The following is a 5,676-nucleotide window of genomic DNA, read 5'->3' as shown; positions in this document are numbered from 1 at the left end:
TGTGTGAGTTTTGAGCTGCCAGGTCTGGGACTCAAACCATGGTGGACTATGTGGGAGTCCAACGATGTATCCATTACAGCATCTGCTGGTCCCAGGAATTTTGTTTTTAATTAAATTAATTAATTAATTAATTATGGATGCTGAGGGACTATATGTTCTTTGCAAATACAACGAAAAATCTGGCTTAAGTCATGTTTGTACACATTGCTTAGGTAAAAATGCTCCCACTTTGGGCCTTTGCAATCTCTCTCCTGCTTGTGATGCCCTTCTCTCTTATCTTCTTAGTTCCTCCTATCTTTTCTCAAATTTCATCTTCTCAGTAAAATCAATGCTACGATTCCAAGCCCAATCTCCCCCTGGAGTGGTTCTGATTTCACTTACTCTGCTCAATTTTCTTCCACACCTCACCTTCTAATATACTTGACTCAGTTTTACTGGCTGACCCTCCTCCCTGGAATCAGATTCCCCAGGGACAGTGATTTTGTTACTTTTGCTCATTTTGTTGGCTTCTGGGTAGGAGCAATTAGAGCAGTGCCTGGTGCATGGTAGGCAGGCAACCATCTTATTGACTAAACGAGAGAATGTATAACTTTGAATCCTTCCCTGACAACTGACCTACAACCTTAGAAAAGCCACTTAACATTTTGTGCCTAAGTTTCTCTGTTTATGTTGTAGAGATATATTATTATCTCAGTCATTTGGGAGGTTTGTTGTAATGTGCCAAGGTGACAATCTAGGAAGTACTCAGTGCAGTTCAGACACACGTAGTGTATCGGAAAAGAACTGCTGTTCTTCCTTTACTCCCATTTCTCTCTTCTCTCCATTATCATTTTCAGTTTTCATTAAAATGATGGAGCTGCTCGCTAAATCATTAATAACTTGTTGAATAATACAAGTTAAAAGGCAATTAAAATCTCGAGAATGGCATGAATTAAGTGTTATAAATGTTCTGAAGGAGGACATATTGCAGAGGATGAGGCCAGGGAAGGTCCCACAGGGAAGCTGGAGCTTGGTGGTACAAGATCTCTGAACTCAGGGAGCCTGAGTTCAGGCATAGGCATTGCCAGGGGCCGGTCAGATACCTTCATGAGTTCTTAGCTTGTCTTAATGTTTGGTTATGCACATGAAAATTAAGGAGAATAATATCTTCTTTTTAAGTTTGAATTGAGGATTAGATGTGGTAAACTGTAAAGCATCTGGTTGGTGCAAATTCATCATAAAATTTGAGATAAGTTATCTCATCCAAGACATTTGATCTTTAGCAAGGTGATATTTCAGTATTTAGAGAGGGGATAGGGAAGCACATAAATGCAATGAGACCCACAACATAGATGGAGAAAATTCTGGAATAATTTTGCTTTAATGAGAGCCTATACGAATTTATGAAAAGAAAAACTTTGATTTCAGTCAGAATATGAGATATTTTAAATTCCACGTAGAATGCTAAGAATTACTTCGTGGTCAGTGGCAAAACTTAAGAGTATTTTGAATGTGGACTTAATGAGATGGGAGCCCTGTCTTAGGAGATGGACTAATACGAAGTCAGGGTGCAGGCTGAATTGGAAGAGAAGAGACCCCAGGCCGTGAGACCAATTCCTACTGGGTGCCCGGCTCTTAACCAATATTTGCTGAATTAATTGAATATTTAAGAATGTATTTGCATTTTGTTAGATGCACTATTCACCATCTAATTAGTGTCTGGAGACATTATGCACATGATAATGCTTTGCTTACTCTTTCCATCCCTAATGTGTGGAATGGGAATAAAGAAAACGGACATTTCCAGTGGCTCTCAGGATTGACATACCATTTCCTTTTTTTTTTTTGCCTCATTTGAAATGCAGTAATTGAAAGTCAGATTTAAAGGAGAGAGAAGATTGCATTAAGTCATTAAACAAAATGTCCCTTGAGGCTGAAGGTATGATGGGAGGTAAATAGCCACTTGTCAGCAATATAGAATTGGACACCTTAAACTTTTCCCCTTTTTTTCTTCTCTAAATGAAATGATGGCTCTTGCAAAACTGAGCAGGCTTCTTGTCGGGAATGATCTTTTGTTGACACTTGTGTCCTAGTAGAACTGGCATCCCAATTTGTGAGTGGGCACTCAGCCAACTTGCAAATGGGCATGAGCGCAGGCAGCCAGTCACTGTGGCTGACATGCATTGATTATGCAGGATGTCAGGCTAGTAAAGTTGAAATGGCCGTCTGTCCTCAGCTTCTGTGCTGGCCGCTGAGGGGGTGGGCTGTCAGGAGTCCAGCTTTCAGCTCAATTAATTCCCAAAATAAAAATTAGCTTCTGCACAGAATAGCAGCAAGTTAATATGCCTAGAAAATCAGAGTAGGTATTCCTCTAAAAAAAAGAAAAAAAAAAAAACAGTCTTTTTTCCTCTTTATGGCTGTATCTATGCAAATAAAAGACAAGCTTTCTAATAAAAAGTCATCCATACACAGATTTTGTTTTTAACTTTCTCTCTGCTTGGAATGAGTAGGATTCCAAGAAATGGCTGAATTTTACCCATGTTTGGCAAGAAAGCAATAAAGTCCAAGTTTGTGTTTTTTTTCTGAAGAAGAACCATTTAAAAATAAAGATCTAAATCTATGTTGTCAGTACAGTCAAGTGTCCCATCACTAGTGGCTTCTGGAGTGGCTCTGAAATTTTGGGTCTCTTTGGATACCTTCTAAGAAAACCAATGGGTTCGTCTTATTTACACCTTCCAGAGTGAATGGTCATGGTCTCTGGGACTTGTAAATTGATTCCATTCAGACAGTAAACTCCTACTTCATGGAAACATCCTTGTCACTAGCATTAAGTCTGGTATATACCAAGTACCCAGAAAACAATTTAAAAATCAATGAATAAGGGACCAGTAGGTAGTGTGTTGGTCAAGGCATCAGTCGCCCACATGGCCTATTGTGGTTTGAGTCCTGGATCTGGTGGCCTGCTTTTCTCATTTTCCCTCTCTCTCTGTGTGTCTCTCTGGTCAAATAAAAAAATAGTAATATTAAGTAAAAATAAATAATTCTTTTAAAAAATATAGAATCTGTTTGGAAGGGTTCAGGTATATAGTAGAAAGAAAGGTAAAGAGAAATGTATTTTACTGAACTATTATAATGCACCAAACACAGTGTATGAATATTCTATCTGTTAATTAATGACTCCGATATTACTGTCTTCATTCAGCAACTCATCCTGATCTCTTAAGTCTCACGTATTTGTTGCTCTTGTGTGTTCTCTGGTGCTTCCATTCCAGCACCTATAGATTGCAGTGTATTATAACTGCATGTTCATGGTTGCGTCTCCCTTCAGGACTGTCAAGACAGTGTCTGCCAAGACAGTGTCTTCTCTGTTCACTCCTGTAGCCCTAGAGCCTACCATATCGCCTACATCTTAACCTCTTTAGTGGGTTGTTGGGTTTCATCTCCAGCATGTTTCCATGAGGGAAGCAGTAAAATTCAAGGGAGAAAAGTTAGGTTAAGATAAGTTAAATTATTTACTAAAAACCTTATAAATTGCAGAACTAAATCAAACCCTAATCTAGCCCCAAAGTTTCTTTTTCCTTCTATGCAACACAGTTAGGCCATTTTTTATGATACCTATGACAGTTGCAATGATGTGGTGTCTAGTCTGTGCAGTGAGAAAAATACCACTAGAGGTACGTTCAGGGAAGCCCAGAGATCTGCCACGTGAGATATAGAAACTTCCAGTCTTATGTTGACCATTTCTAATGTAGTCATGCTCATCCTGTCCCTTGCAACTGCATCCCAAATGCTTTATGTTTATTTTCAATATTTCATTTATAAAAGTAAACTCAGGGCCTGGACATCTGGGTATATAGGCAAACAATAAGATATCATACATTTCAATTTCAACACAAGCCAGAGGGACTCTCTATCAAATCAAGCAAAAAGCCTGGCTGGAAAAAAGGGATAAATTTTTATCAAGAGAATATATTAAAAACAGATGGAGGTGGGAAACAGGTACAAGTACAAATCATACATACGGTACCTCTGCTGCCTCTAACTGTATTGTGGAAGCTCAGACTACAGATTCCTAAAGCCAATCTGAGGACAAAATGAAAGAGAAGTTGGTAAACATCCTCAGGGTAACTCCAAGCTCCTCAGTTAGGTCTTTCTCTAGTGCTCCCTATTGCGTAGTCAGGGTCTTGGGACATAGAAACAAAAGTTTCAGAATTTGTTTATTAGCTTAATAAGAAAAAGAGATAGAGAAATAGCAAGGGAGGAATAGAACACCCTCAGGCAAATGTTACTCAGAGCTACTGTCTTTAGAAAGGTTGGAGAAAAGGCAAGAAAAAGTTTAAATTTATGTCACCTGCATATAAACCATGAAGATTTTAGAAAAAACCTTCAAAGATGTTTCAAATACGGATGCCTCAAGAGGGGAATAAAAACTCTAAAAAGTATATATTAATAAGGACAGCATGGAGATAAATAAGACAACCACATAAACAATGATCTTGCTGAAAGAAACATCATATCATATATAAAATAAATGTTATTCAAACATGTTGACCTTCTTTAGGATCAAAAATCTTTCATGTTCCCCCATATGCCTGTATACTTTTAAACTATCTCAACATGTTTGACTATTAGCCAAACTTCTTCATTTTTATATAATTAGAATAAACACAGCCTGGAACAAATTCTGTATTTTTGGTCATTCCTTTGATGATGCACAGGGCAAAAGGATCCAGTCTGATGAGATTTTTTTCTTCTTTTATATAAAGCACTTCTTTCACCTCTTCCCCATGGAATATTATGGGAGAAACTTTAAAGATTTTTTTCGTCCCAGCCCATTATTTCTAAGATAAGAGGCTGAAACATTTGACAATATTACACAACTCTTTCCACCATGGTCTGGTATCCTAGATATTTAGAAATGGTTTCAGAGTTAACACAATTGTGCAAAGTCTGTAGTGTTGGTTTTGTAGGAGAGGTGGCACCCTTCACCCTCCTGGTAGTTCCCTAGAGGGTTGAACTCCATCCAGTTTGGGCAGCTTTTAGTTTTCCTTGGGTTCAAGCCCCACTTTCAGTTCTTCTTGGCTCTTTTGCCAAGTTGTGATGGCATTAGTAGGACAGTAATATAGGTCTTCACTCTCCAATTTGATTTCTCTAATACACACACACTCTCACACACACACTCAATAAATACATCTCTATATAGTATATATATAACATGTAAATATACAGAATGCATACATAATTATTGGACCATAGTAGAAATAGACACACAGGCACAACAGGAAATAGACACATAAAATAATATGTAGGTTTTATTACATTCATGTAAGTTATGGCATAGGAAAAACTTGCTCTGGGGTAGATGGGAATTCTGTACTATCTTCTCAAGTTTTCTGTAAATCTTAGACTGTTTTAAAAAGTAAAGCTCATTTTATAAATAAATAAATAAGGTTTGCAGGCTGCAGATTTCTCACTGCCTACATTTTCCCTGGTCCCTTAAGTGTTTTATTCTAGGTCCAAAGCTGCTTAGCTAACTTAAATCCCAAGCTGATACCCACAGGTAGCAAAAACCTGTTAGTTCACTTGTAGACTAAATAGAAACCTCAATCCCTTAGTGCTTAGAGCTACCTTTAGGTAATATTTTGTAGAAAAGAAAAGGAAAGAAACTAACAACAAAAAATGGTTGGGTCTTGTTTG

This window comes from Tupaia chinensis, unplaced genomic scaffold (genome assembly GCF_000334495.1).
Source record: "Tupaia chinensis unplaced genomic scaffold, TupChi_1.0 Scaffold000126_2, whole genome shotgun sequence".
Lineage (NCBI taxonomy): Eukaryota > Metazoa > Chordata > Mammalia > Scandentia > Tupaiidae > Tupaia > Tupaia belangeri.
This window is presented reverse-complemented; position numbering follows the sequence as displayed.